The sequence below is a fragment of the Python bivittatus genome, unplaced genomic scaffold, assembly GCF_059951505.1.
Source record: "Python bivittatus isolate LINGU-HERP-01145 unplaced genomic scaffold, Pbiv_v1 ctg000020_np1212, whole genome shotgun sequence".
Lineage (NCBI taxonomy): Eukaryota > Metazoa > Chordata > Lepidosauria > Squamata > Pythonidae > Python > Python bivittatus.
Window position 1 is genome coordinate 45818747 of NW_028277030.1, and position 19896 is coordinate 45838642.

Consider the following 19896-nt stretch of genomic DNA (forward strand, 5'->3'; position numbering starts at 1 on the left):
TGTCATTTAATTATTTATTTTCTTGGTTTTGATCTGGAATTTTCCCTTGTAAAGCAAAATTATAAACATTTATCCCTTTTTCAGGTTTGTCCTTTAGTTTTTCCAAGAAAATATGGTCAGTGTACCTATACAAGCAAATAAGCTGATTTCATTGAGCATTAATCTAGCCATTTGTTACTCCTTTCTCAGCAGTTCTGGCACATAGTTATGACTGAAGACCCTTTTTATTTTGTTTTATTCACTCTTTCCCTCCCTTTGCCCTGTCTTTCTCCTTGCACCCCTGTCTTTCAGCATTGTGAGGTTAATATCTTATTAGGAAGGAAATCAGTGCCCTTGCCTGGATGTTTTTACCCCATAGTTAATGCACAGTGCCTCTGGCATCTTAATCTTTCCACATAAGTATTTACAAACATCTTCAGAGCTTATAAATACCCAATATTTTATCACAAGGGCAAAAGCACAGTTGCCACTCTGCTATGAAGCACTGATTATGGAAGGTCTTTCTAACTTGGCTCCTTCCAGGTGTGTTGGACACAACTGTCAAGATTTCCAAACAACAAGCTCCACAGAGTTGCCAGTATGGGAAAGCTGGATGATTAACGTCATTTATTTCTGTCCCTCAACCATGTTTCCACAGTGTGCCCAGAGAATGAGACCTGGAAAGCCCCAGCAACAGTGACTCATGCCCTCATCAACATGCATTAGCAAGACCTCTCTATGGGATTGCCTCTGAAGATGATTCAGAAACTGTGATTGGTTCAAAAGGTAGTGGCGAGGGTGTTAACTGGAACAAACAGGTCTAGCAATGCAGTTGTAGACAGCAGAGAGGAGGCCCTTAATGGTGAGAGGGAAGATCCATTATCAAGGCAACAAAGAAATAAATGTGGCTTAAGCCCATACAAAGCAAGAGATTTACAAAAACGCCTAAGGCAGGTGCCCTCCTAATTTGCACAGAGATAGAAGATGGAGGAAGGGAAGCAGATTCAGACTTGCAAAATTCTGTTACGCTAGCCATTCTAATAAGAGGCATTTTAGGCCTACCCAGCATCTGTTTCTTAATCCAGTCTACCCTGTAGGGCTGACAATACCCAGTGCTTAAGTTGCTGCATTGGCCACCAGCTGGTTACTAGGCTCAGCTCAAAGTGCTGGTTGTAATCTATAAAGCCCTAAAGGGCTCGGCCCCTGTTTACTTGGGATCCATCCTGTGAGCTCTTTCCCATGGAAATGAGCCCACCAGTGGACAGAGGCACCCACCCTGTGAAACAGCATACCCCCTGAGAGGCCCCATCCTCTTATCCTTTTGGAACATTATGAAGACCACCTCAGTCCAGGGAGCATATTGTAAATAGCCAGGTCACTTTTTAAAATAGAACTATTGTTGGTTAGTTTAGGCTAATTTTGTTTTAATGCAGATTTTTTATTATCTACATGGAGTTAGGTTTTGAATATGCAGTTTTATGACTTATAAAGCATCTTTCATCTTGGCAGTGTGTGGTATATAAATGGCTATAAAATTGAATGAACACAATAGCCATCTTGTTGTTCTTGACAAAATGAAGTATTTTCAACTTGTGTATTGCCCTCACATTGTTTCTTGGATCATACTCTTGACCAAGGTGGTTTTACTCAGGCTATGTAAGGAGTGTAGAAGATCAGGGATAGGAAAATAACTTTTATGTTCTGGCTCACCCTCTTTGGCCACCTCCTCAGAGCAATGTTGCTGGAGTTCCTATGAAATCTCATAGGCACTATTTTGGATTAGCATGAATATCATGAAAACAAATATATTCTAATGCACCAAAAAGGAAAAATAGAACAACATATTCTCTAAAATATCCAGTATACCGAGGGTTACCAGACCTCCAGCAAAAGGAGGACATATCCTTCTTTTTGTCTTCATGTCCTCTGTCCAGCAGGCATAGCCTCAATCAATCAGTTTATTACAGTCATAGACCAGTACAACTAAAAATGCACATAACATGTCTACTTAAATATCTTAGATATAATGATATCAAGTAAAATCTATATCATAAGTATAATTTGGCTGCCTAAATGTTATTTATACATGAAGTCAAACGGCCTATCCTATAGTGTTATTTATTACACTACATAATTATTACTCCTTAAATTATGATATCCTACAGTTATTAATCGTTAGCTAAAATAAGGTGATGATAAAATGATAATATCTAAAATTGAAATGTGTTGGTGATATTTCTGTCTGTTTTTTCATGATCACCTACTTAGTCCACCCGTACCAAATCGATTCCACTCAGCAAGGCCCCCTGACTCTCAAAGTAGTATTTTCAGGTCTCTTTGGGAACTGTTAATGCAAACTAAAATACTGGTTGGCTATAATCCATTACTGCAAAACCTTTCAGCAGCTTCCTATCCGATGTTGACGGATCTTTATTGCCGCCGCGCAGAACCTGGCTACCTGCGCTGTAACGTAAGGCCGGTCATCCATGAGAAGCATTTGAAGATAATCTGATTCTTGACAGCCAGGCTGCTTGCTGATCAGGGGTGTGAGCAATTTACTCCGTGGGACTTGGTAAAAGATACAGCGGAGGAGAACATGGCCCATGTCTTCTACTTCCTTGGCATCACAAGGGCAAAGTCTTGCAGCTAATGGAATTTTTTGGTATTTGCCATCCAGCACCGCTGAAGGAAGAACATGGCAACGGGCTAGAGAGAATGCTTTCCGCTGACTGGGGAGCTCAAGCTGCGCTAGATATCTGGCAGCAGTGACTGTATACTTGCTACATGGCGGGGACAAAAAGGATGGAACCTTCCCTAAATCTGCTTGACGTTCAATATCCTCTGTCCTTTGCTTTATGGCCATTCTTGCCTGCTCATATTCCATTGCTAGAATTCCAGCTGAAGAATAGCCTAACTTAGAGAGGTTGAGCTCGATATCCTTTTTCCACAAGGATTGAAATTTATCTTGAAGGATAAGTGGAGCTAGGCCCTGCGGGTAGTGCTTTATTTTTAGCCAAAAATTCAGCGAAGCTAGGCGCACTTTCGACTCAACCTTTATCGTGCCTGTTTCCAAGCGTAATTGTGGATTGGAGACACATCTGGGCATTTGCAGGACCGCCCTGATGAATTTAGCTTGGACTCTTTCCAGGTATGTCACACTTGAAGCTGGAGAGCCGACAACAGACCTGTAGAGAAGTTGGGCTAGCACCTTTGCCTGGAAAAGTTTGAGAGCTGCTGGGACAAAATACCCCCCTTTACTTCAAAAATTTTTTAGAATGCATTGGCGGAACGAAGACCTAAATCAGCTGCATATTCACAATGAGCTCTCCTCGATCCGGAGGAATGCATAATTATGCCTAAGTATTTGAAACTATTCACTTGTTCTATTCTATGACCGTTGATAGTCTAGACGTGTGGTTTTGGTCTTTTGGAAAAGGCCATAATTTTTGTTTTCTGATAGTTTATATCTAGAAGGTTGTTTGCACAGTATTGGACCAGAGTTCTCAGAGCTCTTCTTAGACCAATCGGTGTCCTAGAAAGGACAATTGCATCATCTGCATAAAGCAGCAGGGCAATGCTATGAACCCCTAATTTAGGTGGGTGAAAATCCGGGTGGTTTAGGTATCTCACCATGTCATTGATGTAAAAATTAAAGAGTAAGGGAGCCAAGATACATCCCTGTTTCACTCCCTTTTGCACTTTAATTGGTTTTGAAAGAAACCCTTGCCTATTACATTTGACCTTGAGGGTGGTATTAGTATGTAGCGCCCGAATTAAATAAAGAAGCCTACTGTCTATTGAAGTAGCTTCCAGCTTCTCCCAAAGCTTGGTCCTGGAAACAGAGTCAAAGGCTGCCTTGAGGTCTATAAAGGCAGCATACAGTGATGTTATCTTGTTGCTGGAATACTTTTCTATCAGATGTTGAAGAACTTGACATAGTTCGATGGTATCTCGTCCCTCTCTGAATCCTGCCTGCTCATCTGCTATCAGATTCTTCTGGACCATCCAGTCCTTGAGTTTTTCCTGCAAGTGTCTAGCATATAATTTGCTGATTGTGTTTAGTAAGCTGATTGGCCTATAGTTTGTAGGGTCATCCCTCCTGCCTTTTTTAAAGATTGGGACTATAATAGCCAAGCCCCAATCCTCCGGGATTCGTCCCATCTTATCGATGTAGGTAAAGAGAGATGCTAGCATAGGAGCCCACCATTCCATGAAATTTTTCAATGCTTCTACTGGAATAAAATCCACTCCCGGGGCCTTCCCTTTTCTTAGTTGACCAATTAACATCTTGATTTCAGCTGTTGAGAGAGGCGGCCACTCGTTTAGGCCATCTTTCATTTGTATTTCCATCTCAGCGAAGGAATCTTCATATAGTCTCTGAAAGTGAAGTTCCCATATTTCTGGGGCTATGTGGGAGTCTAACATGGTAGAGGATCTCGCAGATCGATGGGAAAGTAGATGCCAGAACCAGGAAGAATTCTTCATCTTAGCAGCTTCAATAAGTCGTTGCCAGGTGGATTTCATATCATTTTTCTTTTTGTTAGCCAACAGTTTCTTATACTGTTTTTTGATATTAAGAAGGTGTTCAAAAGACTTGGTGCTGGTGCTATTATTCTCTATTTCATTTTTATACTGATGGTAGGCCAGTGTAAGCGTTTTCTTAATGTCAACACATTCTCTATCAAACCATGGCTTGGAAAAACTTGCCCCCCTTTTGGCCAAAGAATTTGGGGTGCGAGTTATTATAGGTTGTAGTTTTTGTATTAATGTTTTATATACCCTCAAGGGGTCCTGCGTGTTATCAGTTGACATAATGGATGCCCGAAGTGTTTGTAAATCTACGAGGGCTGACCTCATCTTATGGTCAAGAGAAGGAGACCATCTGGCACACCACTTGGCTTGGCCTTCTGGGACAATTCCAGGAATATAATGACTCACCAGAAGCTCCTGCATAGCTGGAATCTCCAGCTGTAAACAGAGTGGAAGATGGTCATTTTCTGGATGTGGTAGTACCTCAAAGTTCTTCACCAGGTGTGTTAGATTTGAATTGACTAACATATAGTCAATAGTGCTTTTTCTGTACCCAGCAATAAAAGTGAGTTCACCTGGATAGTCACTTGTAATGGAGCCATTTAGGATGAGTAAATTAAATTTATTTGCCAACTTGGCGAGTCGTATTCCGGCATAGTTAGATTTTTTATCTCTAGAGAGCCGCACCAACACGGTAGGGGGTAGATTAGGCACAACAGAAGGGGGATGCTGATGGAATTTAGAATATAGTGCGTGGTTATCAGTGCCTAGCCTAGCATTGAAGTCACCCCAAGAAGAACCATGGCATTAGGGAATTCCAAAAGAAGATTGCCAATATAATCCTCAGGTTCCAGCCAACTTGTTGCAGTTTCATTTTTTTTTGCTTTGGAGAAAGATAAACATTAATAACTAACAAATGCATACTACCCATGTTCAAAAGTATTGCCATGGCCATTTGTTTAAGAGGGGAGATAGGTACAGGGGCAACTCTCAGGACGGTGGAGATGAGAATTCCCAGACTGCCTTTTAGTCCCCCTGGGCCTTTACCTTCAGTTGCTTCCAATTTATATGATTGGAACCCATTAAATAGGAGATCATCAGCTGTCCAAGTTTCCTGCAGCAGTAGAACATCCATGTCTGACAAAAACTCAAGATGGTTGAAGCCATTATTGCGATGCCAACCGGCTAAATTCCATGATATAATCTTTAAGGGGCTTTGCCTTGTACCAGTCCGTGTGCTGCTAAACCATCTGTGTTAAAGGACTTTCCCTGCCGGAGTCCTCTATCTGATCCATCTCATCAGTACATCTATCTTCTGCAAGTCCAGGATTGGGTGTATCAGAGGGTTGCTCATGAATCTGGGCCACTGTTAATATTTTTTTTTCTAGTAATTTCCTGTTGCTTCTGGAAGAAATTGAAGCTTGCACTATGTGTACTAGGGACTTCTGACTCCAATATTATAACCGGCTTTTGTGTTTTGTGTATCTTTACAGCATCTTTATCAACGCTGATGGGAAGTTCCACTCCATCTGCACGTTTACTTTGATGTTCAAGGGGGGGGGATTGACCTGCATTTTGCAGAGTTCTAGGTTTATAAATGGCTTTGCTGCATGACATATTGACATCAAGGATCCCCTTAAATCATCTAATTTCTTAAGCATTTCCACTTGTCTGCTATCGGCAAGGGCACCGAAGGAGTTAATTAGACTTTCTTCTAATGAGTCAGCAGGCAGCTGTGCATACGTCGGACAAGTGGGTTGTTTGCTTTCATCATTCGTTGTCCCGGACTCCACTGGTGGAATAGCCTTGAAGTTATCTGAAGTAACCTTTCCACTACATATTACAGCTCCATCGTTCTCTCGGTTGCACTGAGCTGTTAGAGAGCTAATTGCCCCAGAATGAAAGACCCGGATTGGAAATATTGAAAAGGATTTCAAAAAGACTTTCATTTTTAGGAGCATACTAGGAATCACTGGCTGCCCAAATGTCAGCAAAACCCGCTTAAAGCTGCCTCTGGCTGGTAGCCATTCTATCTTATGCAAGTCCAGGAGCTGTTTTTCACAGCATAATAGCAGACTTAATGATTGGGTGACTGTCCTTTTGGTCTCCCATTTGCCTCTATTCATACCGATGTTTAAAATTTGAAGTGTTATCTTGTTGGTTTGTAAATAACAATTACTTATTACCGGTCTGTCCCCCTTATCTCCTGAGTGTACAAGGCTGTTTATCTTTACCTTGTCCTCCCTAGCTGGTCCTACTGAGGGGTTTGTTCTGAAACAAGGGTCTTCCTTTTCTCTGATGAGTGTTTGCAGAGGGCATTTTGGAGGTGGATTCTTGGATTTGTCAGGGTACTCAAATTGCTTCTGATGGTTTTTAGTAAATTCTGTGAAGGATTCTTTTAAGGCGTCTACTTGGTTTTTAACTGTGGTCAGTAAGTCGAAAATTGAGAGAACAGTCTGTGCCGTCAACAAACTGTGTCTAAATAATAAATCTACAGCATTTTGATCTTTCAAATTTTGGAGGTCAGAAGCTCCAACTCCCTTCTGGATAAACTGTTCGGCAGCTGAGCTGACAGCAACAGCCTGTGGAGAGGGGGCATTTTCTATCAGGGAAGAGGTAAGCTCCACCAGTTGCTGACTCTCTATCTCTGCTTGTAAGTCCCACTCTAATGGATCATATCTGTCCGATAAGTGAAGTAGGGAGGAATTACTTGCCGAAGAGATACGTTTATTGGTTATAAATTTATCTACCTTCTGTTGCTTCAGCGGCTTTGCTGAAGGTTGCGTTGCGGAGGGTATTCTTCGTCGCTTCTTCCTTTTCCCCATAATGCAAGGAGTTAGTTGCAGCTTGAGCTGTTATCCAAAAATACTCCAGAAGGGAGGGTTGTACCATCTTATATTGTAAGTAGATCTTAAAGTTTTAAAGGAGATGTGGATTTAGAAGTAGAGAACCTTGTTGCAGGACCTCGTTGTTAAAGCTGCAGCCTCGTCGCCATCTTGTTTCCTTCCCCCGCAGGCATAGCCTTAAAATCAAACATTGTCCGCCTTTTTGAATATCTCTTCCTGAGCAGCTTTTCTCTGTGGCACAACACATCCCTAATAAGTGCTAACTGCAAGTTAATGTGTTCTGCTCTGTGACCTTAATTAGTTGATCAGAATCCTCTCTCCCTCCAGTTTGTGCAGCTGTCTGAAACTGACAAAACCATAATCAGTTACATGCTAAATGCTTTTGCCACCTAACTGACTCTCTGATTTCTGCGATTGAAAAACTAGTCTTTCTGGTAAGGGAAAAAGTAATTTCATAGACATGTAGGCCTAAGTACATTTTTTTTGGTGCAGTTTTTCACTGTAATTTTTGTCGCATATGCCAGGAAAGTTAAACAATTAGTGTGCCCCCCTTTCTCCCCATGTGTCCTCCTTTCCAGTTGTCTGTGCCCTCCTTTGCCTGTTCAGATATCTGGTAACCCTAAGTGTGTCAAACTTTCTCTATACAACTTTATATATACTAAAGCAATTGACAGGATGTCTGAATGGAGTGCCAACCCATCTAAATTACTATTCTCGTTGTGTGAAAATTTAGCAAGGCAGCCATAAGAGTACAGGTAGTCCTAACTTAACGACCACAATAGGGACTGGAAAACTGATTGTTAAGCAGGGCAGTCATTAAGCAAGTCACCACATGACCGGACCCAATTTTACGACCATTTTTACAATGGCCTTAAAGCAAATCACCATGGTCATTAAGTGAATCATGTGATTGTTAAGCGATTCATGTGGTCATTAAGCAAATCCAACTTCCCCAATGGATGTTTTTTGCTGGAATTTGCTTAACGACCATATGATTCACTTAATGACCATGTGATTTGCTTAACGACTGCAGTGATTCGCTTTACAACCATTGTAAAAATGGTCACAAATCATGATCATGTGACCATAGAGGGTTGGGGCAATGGTTTGCAATGGTCGTAAGTGTGAGTGTAAGTTATAAAGCACTTTTTCCAAGGCTGTTGTAACTTCAAACCATTGTTAAGCAAATGGTTGTTAAGCAAGGGCTACCTGTAAGATAAATAGCCTGGGGAGCTGGTGAAACAATGGGAAGGGAACAAGCTAAACCGAAAGGGCAGGAAGGAGTGGTAGGAAAAAGTCATTCCCTTGTTGTAGCTTGGAAGGAGTTCGGAAAGAGGCAGCTGCTGAAATTCTGAGTCCTTAGTTGGAAAGACAAAAGGAACTGGACACTTACCTTGGATTGTTTTCCACTATTTTACCATTCCAGTTTAGGCTAAGATGCTGAGAAATGCTTCGTAAGAAGCTCTGTGCTGGTTAAATGAAACAAAATAGTTCTTTGCGTTTCTATGACCTTAAATTGTAACCAAAGAACTCACTGTTGTTTGCTTCTGGAAAAAAATGAAAATGTTAGTTTCTAAGTTTAAAAATAAGATATTAAAATAAGATATTTATATTATTTTATCTTCTGGAAGCTTAATGTATTCCAAAAGAGAATTGCATGAATCAAAACCCTGAGGCCATTCACATCCAGTGCATTCCAAGTGAGAGAATAAGAATTAATGATCTAACCTTACCTTTCCAACCTGTGAGCCAACTCTCTCTTCATTCTTTTTTGCTTATGTCTTTGCAAGTTCTGACTTTCAAGCAGCCAGTGAGACCTCCTTTTGCTACCCATCCACTTTAAATGAACATTTACGCAAGTTATTTTACACAAGCACTTTTAATTCCTTTTTAGTCAGCAGTTCCAAATCAAATTAGATCGAAAGTCTTGAGAATGGTGGAGCTGCTGCTTATGGTAGTCTGCCTTCCCACAGTTCAAACGTTTATTTTTCACATTTGCAAATAATTTGTATCTAATGATATTCTTTGCCACACTCAATTATCCCACTATGGAATAATAAAAAAAAATGCTATGGAAAAATTATGTTCTTCTTTCAATCTTGTTTGGTGTAATCAAGATAAAATGAATTTCTGTAAGATGTCAGCACATACACGCATACGTACAAGCCCACTGTTTTGTGACACTGCTGGCAAAAATGTATAGTTTCATCAGGAATAGATTTTCTGGTTATTGTTTTCAAACCACAGCCAAAGCTATACACTGTAAACTAAAGCTACAAGTACTGGCTGCAAAAATCTGGACAACCACTAGCAAAGATTTTGGAGTCTGTCCAATTGGGTCATAGGTAAGCTAATGGGTGACTTCCTGCCCCTCGTTCCTCATATTTGCTGAAAAATAGAATATTTGAATCGTATGTTCTAAGGCAGTGTTGTCCAAACTTGGCCACTTTAAGATGAGTGGACTTCAACTCCCAGAATTCCCCAGCCAGCCATGCTGGCTGGGGAATTCTGGGAGTTGAAGTCCACTCATCTTAAAGTGGCCAAGGTTGGACAACACTGTTCTAAGGCTTCTTCCTAATGAGGGCTGCAAAAGCCTGGATGACCTCTAGATGGCACCGGAGGGTTAGTTTGCTGTCTGACTGTGCTGCCCTGCAGTGGTCTCCTGTGTTTTGCAGTCCAGATCTGATAGCCTTACTGTAAATGCCTCAAAAAATCAACCATAATATTACTTACTTAATAATATAACAAGAATTGGTTTAATAACTTCAGTTGGAACTGTCTATCTTTGGAGGCTGTGGGTTCTCCAACTCTGGAGGTTTTTAAGGGGCTGGGCAGCCAGCTCTTATGAATGGTTTAAGTGATTTTCCTGCACACTGCAGTGGGTTTTACTAGATGATCTTTGTGATCTCTTCCAATTCTATAATTCTATATTCTGTAAGCTCCATAGATTTTCTGGGAAATAAGTAAAAGTCAAACTAACTTCTTTCTTTTATTTTTATTTTTAAGAGGATTTGGCAGGGGAAGAACCTCTATTGCAGAGAAAACATCCTGGATTCCTGATTAGAAGATGCTAAGAAAGCACAGACTGAAAGCAAAACTTGTATACTTTGGGGAATCTGTGATCCATAAAAACAGTATCTTAGCAAAAAACACACACCATTCTTTTGTCTAATTGTGGGATGAAGTCCATTTTTTAATGTAATTGCCTTGTCAGGAACTAAAAAGATTACCTATTGGCTGAACCCAATTTCTCAAGGTGCTTCAGATGCATTCTTTTCCTGTAATCCTTCCTCCAATCTTGTAAATCAGGATTGTTATCCCTCAGCACTGCAGAACTAAGAATAAGACATAAGAGGCTGCCTAGAGCTACTAATCAGTTTATGAATTCAAAATTCAAACTGGAAGCTTCCTGATTCATAGCTTCTTTACGTCAGCTGCTACAACACATTGCGTTTTAAGTCTTCTCTAACAAGATTTTACCAAAAACCTTCATCCTACGTCGTATACATGCTGCTTTTAAAACTAATTTCTTTCATATATTTTTCATGTTGCTCCGCCTTGGGAAAAAAGTACATATAGTTTCTCTGGCAGCCCCAAATAATCAAGCTGAGTCAAGCTGGGTCAAGCTGAATGAAAGAGAAGCCGTGCCATTCTGGTCCTAGTCTAAAATGAACTATGATGGCATGGACAGCTGATAGACTACAGGTCTCATGTGACTCCCACATCATGCTGCTGCAACGGGGAAGCCAGTGCCTGTTTTTTAATGGCTTTCCCCCCAAAATTAAAGATGAAAAGGAAAGTAGAATGCCTTTCAGGGGCAAGCAGCTTCCATTTGCACTCTTAAAGCCCCTTGAAATCCTGAAAAGAACAGCCTCTAATCATGCCACCGCACTTCAGCCATTTGGGCTCTGAAAATTGGGAGCATGGCTTGGAGAATTTTTCACACGGGGGTCTGTGCGTGTTCAGGATGCTAATCGAAGCCTCAGAGACCTCTTCCCATTCTACCTGCCAATATTCTCCAAATCGCAAAAAAAAAAAAAAAGCAAAACGTTCTAGTCCTGCCCTGCTGGGGAGGTAAGCATAGCCTTCTGTTGCCCTCGGGAACGCTGCCAGGTAGAGTCAAGGTGCCCCTAATTGCTGAAAGAGACCCCGCACTGATATGCAACGTGGCTTTCTTACAACAATAGCTTTCAACTGAAGAGGAGAACCTCAGGTGGATCACATCAGGGGCACATTAAAAAAAATGGGGAGGTGGTAAAAGGGTAAAACACAAAATTGAAAAATGGGGCGAAATCAGACAGATGAAACCAAGAAGCAATGAATAAGCAATTTTTTTTCAGACCCATCTGTTTTGTCATGTAGTGTGAACCAAAACAATGATCCTGAAAGTTGCTGGAAAAATGCCAAATTTAGAACTGTGAAGTTGCTTCATAGAGATTTATTATTGATTTCTTGAAGGAATTTCACACATATCAACTGGAAGGGTTGCTGGCAAAATGTCAAATTGTGCAAAGGACACTTTAGACCTCTTTCATTTGGTCATGGTCACATGTATTAGATTCCTGGGTAGCTGCATATTACAGGCAGTCCTCCGTTATGTATGGTAATTAGGGCTGGAATTTCCATTGCTAAGCGATGCAGTCATAAAGCGTGAGGTCATGTGACCACATTGCTTAGCACAGCAATCCCAGCAGTCCCTGCTTGGGATCATTAAGCAAGGGGTACAGGTTGTTAAGTGAGGACTAACTTGTGACTTCCTGCCAGCTTCCAATGAGCAAAGTCAATGGAGAAACTGGCAGGAAGTTGCAAGTCCTGGGTGGCTCGCAAGAAGGCTGGCGGGCAGGTAAGTGGCTGCTGCGGTGTGGAGCTGGTGTGGCCGGGCAGGGGGCGGCTGCCGCCAGGGGCAGGAGGGCATGCTGGTGGCTGTTGCAGCCTGGCATGAGTGTAGCCAGGCCAGGGGTGGCTGATGCTGGGGGTGGGAGGGTGTGCTGGTGGTTGCCTTGGCACCTCATGAGTGCATCCAGCAGGTAGGCACACACTGTGGTGTATGAGATCCCCAGGATCTCATACTCCACAGCGTGTGCCTACCTGCTGGAGATCCCCAGGATCTCATACTCCATAGCCGGGCTCCTTGGGAGAAAAAGCAGCAGGAGTGGGAATGACTTATGGGAGCTACTTGTGACCTTCCCTGCCGGCTTCCCCACTGATGTTGCTTGTGGGAAGTTGGCAGGGAAGGTCACAAATGGCAATCACATGACTGTGGGACACTGTAACTGTCATAAGTGCGAGGTGGTTGCCAAGCATCTGGATCACAATCATGTGACCGCGGGGTGCTGGGACGGCTGGAACTTCAAGAACCGATCGTAAGTACCACTCATTCAATGCCATTGTGACTTTGAATGGTCGCTGAACGAGTGGTTGTTAACCAGGACCTACCTGTATAGGAGAATGTGATAAGTGAGCTTTGTTTGAAGATATTCTTCCACTCCTGATCTTTTGATTAAAAAGTATTTGGTAAATGTCTGATACTTGGGCACTTTTCATGGGGAATTCTTGGAAATCACTGAGAGTTATAGATGTGGAGAGCCAGTTAGACTATGAGTTCTAGTCCCGCCTTAGATACAAAGCCAGCTGGGTGACCTTGGGCCAGTCACTCTCTCTCAGCCCTAGGAAGCAGACAATGGCAAACCATTTCTGAAAAACCTTGCCAAGAAAACTGCAGGGACTAGTCCAGGTAGTCAACATTGGCTTGAAGGCATCAAAAAACAAAACAAAACAACCTTCAGTAACACTGGAGTACACCTTCCATAATCCACAGTGGTAATTGGGAATGATGGGTATTGCAGATTAATATATTTAGAAGATGAAAGCTGACAAATGAGTTATCCTTCCCACATTCTGCACAGCATTAAGCACAACAGTATTATTAATGGATTTCAAGATACAAATATGTGTGCAAAAATCTCATTCATTATACAAATCAGACACTTGTTTATGGAAAATTTTGTAGATTTTAATTTTAGCCCCACACTACCCCACCTCCATGCCCTATTCAGTTATCAAATGAATGAGAAGATGCAACAGTTAGCTGCTTTGGAAACGATCGTTGTTAAAATGTTTCATGCAGAAATTTAATTGTCAGGATTTTCTGTTCTTTCAGGAATAGCATAGATTCTCATTATTTCAGAAACCAGTTATAGAAGCAAAATGCAGTTAAGGCTGTATTTGAAAGATTTGTACATTCTAATTAACTCTTGTTATTACCAAGCTGCTAAAAACAAGAATGATGTTGCTCAGGATGGATGTGTATCTAGCACTAAGAGAGAAATATTAGAACATTATCTGAGGAGTTTCAGAAAATTAGAGAAAAATTGCCATTTTAATCATGGAGTGGAGGCAAATGACAAAATGTCAGAACACAACATCTTCCCCTTATGTATTGTACTTATGTGTAACACCATGATGCAAGTACAAAAGGGTGGAGCTTGGGATGTGATGTAATAATGCAGACTGGCCTTTTTGTTGGATTAGTTACATGTAAAAATGTTTCACTATGTAATTCAGACTTCTTGTCCTCTGGAATGGTGGTCAAATGACTGTTGGACTAGCGGTCATCGTCTGTGTGAATGAAATCTTAGCAACTTGTAAAGATGTCCCAATGGATGCTACTTGATAGATTCATCTATTTCCTAAACAGCTGTTAGTTCTGCTTCAGTGAGGGTAGTGCATTTTAATACATTTAATTAATTACAAGAAGTAAAACATTCTTGGCTTACTTTTCTCTCAGAATGAGCTGAAAAAATTATGATGATGATGGTTACATGCCATCAAGTCATTGTCGAATCTTATCGACCACATAGATAGATTATTTTTCCTTGATGATCTGTCCCTAACCTGGTCTGTCAGCATTCTAACGGTGCACTCATTGCTACTCTGAGTCTATCCACACTGCTGGTTGTCCTCTTCTTTTCTTTCCTTCCACCTTTCACAGCATTAGAACCTTCTTCAGAGATCTAGATCTTCATGTAATGTTTCTGAAGTAGGATAATCTGAGCCTAGTCATTTGTGGTTTGAGTGAAAACACTGGACTGATTTGTTTGATGATCTATTTGTTTTCTTGGCTGTCCATGGTGTTCTCAGGAGTCTTCTCCAACATCAAAGTTCAAAAGTGTCAATACTCTTCTTATCTTGCTTCTTCAACATCCAACTTTCACTTCCATAGAGTCACAGGGAATTCCATGGCTTGCATGATTCTGATCTTTGTAGGTATAGACTACAAAGGTATAGACTATAACCTCTTACTCTAAAACTACATCTTAGCATACATATTTTGTATAACCTATTTAACTAATAATCAGATCCATATATCATAATTTCATCTTTTTATGTCTCCTGCAAAAAGTCCACAAAGGGCTTCCAATTGGCATTAAAGTTAGCCAATGTTTTTTCTCTAAGCAAAGCTGTCAATTTTGCCATCTCGGCTATCCATAATATTCTCAAGAGAGTGTTCAAACACCAAATTTCAAAAGCGTCAATACTCTTTCTATCCTGCTTCTTCAAAATCCAACTTTCACTTCTAGAGAATGTCATAGAGAAAACCATTGCCTGCACCATAAAACTTGTCAACCTTCTTCTGCATCAGTAGTTGGAGCATAAATTTGAATAACCATCATACTAAAGAGTTGTTGCTGAAATCTAATTGATACTATTCAGTCATTGACTGCATTGTACCCAAGTACTGTCTTTGCTATATTCTTCCTGACTATAAAAGCAGCATTGTTCCATCTTTGCTTTTTATGTCATGAGTAGTAAACAGTATGATCTTCTGACTGAAAGTGTCCAATTCCAGTCCACTTCAGTTCAATGATGTCCAAGATGTCAATGTATAGTCAATTTATTTAATTTTTCACTGTACTGAGCTTTCCCATGTTCATGCTTCTGACATTCCACATTCCTACCATAATTCTGTTTCTGTAATTCAGATTTTTCTTTTTCCTGTATGGTAACATCAGCAACTAGTTTTCTGGAAGGCTTTAATCTAGCCATGTCATAAATGTCATTAATACTTTGAAAGATCCTCTGCTTTTCTACAGTAGCATGTTAAATACCATCCAACCTGAGGAGCCTATTGTTTGGCATTATACAGGTAGTCCTCGACGTACAACCAGTAGGTCAGTGACTGTTCCAAGTTATGATGGCACTGAATGAATTATGGTTACAACTGGTCCTCAGAGTTCCGACCATCCCAGCACCACCACGTGGGTGGAAGAATGGGACTGTCATTCTCATTTATCTCAAGGAATTTAAGACATTGGCCTTGAGCCAATGAGTCTTACAGAGCTCAGGCCAAGATCTCCCAAGGCCATCCCCCCTGCACTCCCCTACATTATAGAGAGCAATTTGTGCTTGTTTTTCCTGCTGGGACGTGATACTGATCCAGTAAACGATAATTTTCCAGTATTTTGCAGTATCAAACCTGGCAGCTCATAAAGTAAATTGGATCCATTTCTTATGCCATATTGATTAATATGTGCTAGAAAACATTAATAATAAACCCACATTATATTCATTGTAATTATTAATGATATTATCAACTACAAAATATTATCAGCTGCTTTTCCCAGTTTCCTCAAAACCTGTTCCAATTTCTTCAACCAGGAGGACTGGCTAATTCAGCATTGGTATGTATATACCAATTTGTTTACATCCTCATCAGCATATTTTGGAAACATATGCTGTAGTGGTAGCAGACTTTATTGCCACCTATGAATTACTTCACAATCAATTTTTATTGGCTTGCTGAAATAGATTGAAAAGGAATTCCACAATGGTGGTTCCAGTGGATTCCAATAACCTCAAATGTTCTTCCGAGAATTTTTAAAAGACTTTTAAGAGAACCTTCCATGCTTCATATAGGAGTATTATCTAATGTTAATGAGGATCGTTTGCTATGAAATGAAGTTGATATACACCATTCTTCAAATGTTGTTAGTGGTCTTAACTGATAAGACTTAGATATTTTATCAAAGAATTATTGAACCTGACTCATTTGAAAATTTTTGATAATTCCTTTTGCAAAATATACTAAGGAGTATCATTATTTTTAAAATTTATTTTATACAAACAAAAAAATCTTTAAACTTAAAAATAAATTTAAAAATAGGCACGTTTTATTTCTATTTTTGTCCTTCCTTCCTTCCTTCCTTCCTTCCTTCCTTCCTTCCTTCCTTCCTTCCTTCCTTCCTTCCTTCCTTCCTTCCTTCCTTCCTTCCTTCCTTCCTTCCTTTTTGTATTTTTAGTTTATTTGGGGTTGGGGTTATTAATTTCTTCCTGTCAGATGAATTGTACCACCCAAACTAAAAGAAAATCCACTACTAATTCAGCTTGCACCCACTGAACATTATTTCATTTCGTATTCATATTCATATTCATTTCATATTCATATTCATATTCATATTCATCTGAATTTAATTTAATTTAATTTAATTTAATTTAATTTATTAGATTTGGTATGGTCATCCACTCCAGAAGACATTGGGCAACTTACAAAATCCAAAAAACAGTAAAACAAAACAGTTTAAACCCACATAAACCGAATGTATTGCTTTCAGTTGAAAAAATCACAATAAAGTTTACATTTCATCACGCTTTACTTTCTACTGTATTATTTGCCTTATCCTGGGTTCATTCAAGGTAAAGCATTCTTCAAGTTGAGCTCATTCCTGGTTATTTCATGCATGCATCCACACACTCTTGGGACATACATGGTTTGTCATTGCTTTTTAAAAAAATTATTATTATTATCAAGGAGTCTTACGGCTTCCCAGTTCAGCTTGCAGCCCTGCTATTCCCTGGAAATCTCCCAGGTGCTAACCAGGCCCTCCCTTGGTTAGCTTCCAGGCCCAGAGAGCTCAGCCAGATTCTGCCACCTCTACCGACATATTAGTTGTGCATAAATGAAGAAAAAAATAATAATTGCTATGTACAAACCAAGTAATTTGTTCTAAAATCAGTAATGTTTGAAAGTAAAAATTGGAGTTTAAGAAGTTTTGCCATTTAAAGAATAACATTCTATCCAGTAATAATAATGAAAGATATTGCCATGGTTTAAATTCCATATTTATTTGCTCAAAAGGGCATTATAATTACTTTTTAAAAACGTACGCCAATCCTTGTAAATTTTATTGTTATCTCCTTAAATCCACCTGGACTGATATATGCTATCTCTATTCTAGATATAATGATATAATTACAGTTGATATAATTTCTTTTTTTTGTTTTTGTTTTATTTTGTTTTAAAGACAATTGCACTTGGGGTTGACAGATGCACTCAGAGGATATGAACTACATTTTATGTGCAGAATTTTCTGTGCAGAAAAAAATAGAATCTTCTCCCTGTCCAAAATAGAAAGCTAGGGATGGGGGAGAAATTGATTTGATTTGTGCTGTTATGAAAACCTAATTCGCAATTTTGGAACTATATATGAATCAGAATGCATTTAAGTGCTGAAATTCAAAATTCTCCCAATTTTCTGATTTGGTTCACAACTTAATAAATAGATACTAAATGCATTTGTTAGAGAAAAAGACATACAGAATGTATATTAAGGAGTAGTACCCAGAAAATACACACTATTTGGAGAAATCTCTTGCCAAAGTGCCTATCAGGACAATTACATAGAAAATGTGCATGAGTTTTTTTAAAATAAATTTGACCATCAGAGTGAAAAACAGCTTTAGTGTTATAATAATAAAAAGAAGTGAGCAAAACTAAAATGTGAAAAATTATCCTCTGATTTATATCAGTGTCAGGAGAGGCATTTAGAAAGGGTTCAAGTTAGTCATCCAACTAATATGTGGAAAGCTTGATCTTCCATATTCTCCTTTTTCCTCAAGAGGAATGAAAAATTAGCAAATTAAAGTGATCATGAACTATGGTATAGTAATTAATTTGTTTTCAAAGCAGAAATGGAAACTATGGCTAGAAGTGATGTTCTGGTTTTGTTTTGCAGTCAATAATTTCTGGTGACCATGGTGTGTCAACCAATTTGGTTACCACAAAGAATAAAAACAACTAGTGCAAGGAGTGTGGAGTTACTTGTGCTGGTTCTGCCACCCACATCTCCATGGGTGTCAGCCCTAAAGACTGACTCATTCAGAGCCTTCAGACTGAATCACTCAGTTTCACATGTTGTACGATGCCAAAATGAAACAATGTACATTTTAAGCAAATCTTAGTGGAACTCCCGCCTTGATGCAGCGTGATTGAAGATTGAGGGGTGGTGTCTGCGTGCAAAAGGAAGTTGGAGGCAGCTGAGTTTACAACACATGTCCCTCTCAGATTTGTAGACCCTTATCAGATTTGGAAAAGACCCTGATGCTGGGAAAGATTGAAGGCAAAAGGAGAAGGGGACAGCAGAGGATGAGATGGTTAGATAGCACCGCTGAAGCAATGAGCATGAAACTGAGCAAACTCAGGGAGGCAGTGAAGGACAGGAAGGCCTGGCGCAATATGGTTCATGGGGTCACGAAGAGTCGGACACGACTTAACGACTGAACAACAACAAATCAGATTTAACTCTGAACGAGGCTGATAAGGAGCCAAAACTTCCCAAGAAGATAAAGAAGAAAGAAAGAGAGAATAGAATTCCAATTTCTGTTCCATTCCTCTTTTGGAGAAGGGCATACTATTTGAATTGAACTACTGAATTTTCAATGACGTGATTAATTGTCAGGGGGGAAAAAACAACAACAATTTTTGGCCCAGTGATCGATAAAAGCTGGGTCAACACACCTCACTAGACATGTTTAATTTTAAACATGATTTGTTGTTGAATAAGCCACAATAGAGGAATTCACACAGCATTCCAAGTCACAAACAACTAAATCATATTATGTTTAAGACAATCTGTCAGCCCAGCCTTTGATCACATCAGACTTCAGTTTGGGCCAATCATAATTTGCAGCATCAATGGTAGCTTCAGCTTTAAGCAAATTACGGTTCAGAGCAGCTCCTGATTTTGCTTTTTATCATCTTAGCCTTCAGCACAGTGACCAATGGTGCAGTAGAGTTTGGAGGGGTTGATAGATTTAGTTAGCATGGTTTTCCCACTGTGACATTATAGGAAACCAAAGTTGTTATAAACCATAATTTGCAAATCCATTAGAAACCTTGATTTCTGAATTGGATGACTGCCCAGTCATCATTCTGGCTTCTCAGTGCAGCAAGCCAGTTAGAGCTGAGGCTTCTCAACTATAATTTTCAGAGGATTGAATTGAGCAAATCATTGCAAACCAAATGCAGTTGACTGCACAAGTTTTCATCAAGTAAGTTTGAGGAAGCTATGACAGACTTTCTTTCCGTCCTCAAGAAGTAAACTGCCCTAGAAGTCCCAAACAAATTTACACACACACACACACACACACACACACACACACACACACAGAACCTATGAGCTACTTTTCCTTTTTTTCTATTCCCCAGAGGAGAGCATTTATTAAAATAAGGTTTGACGTGCTTCCTTCAGCTGTCCCTCACTAT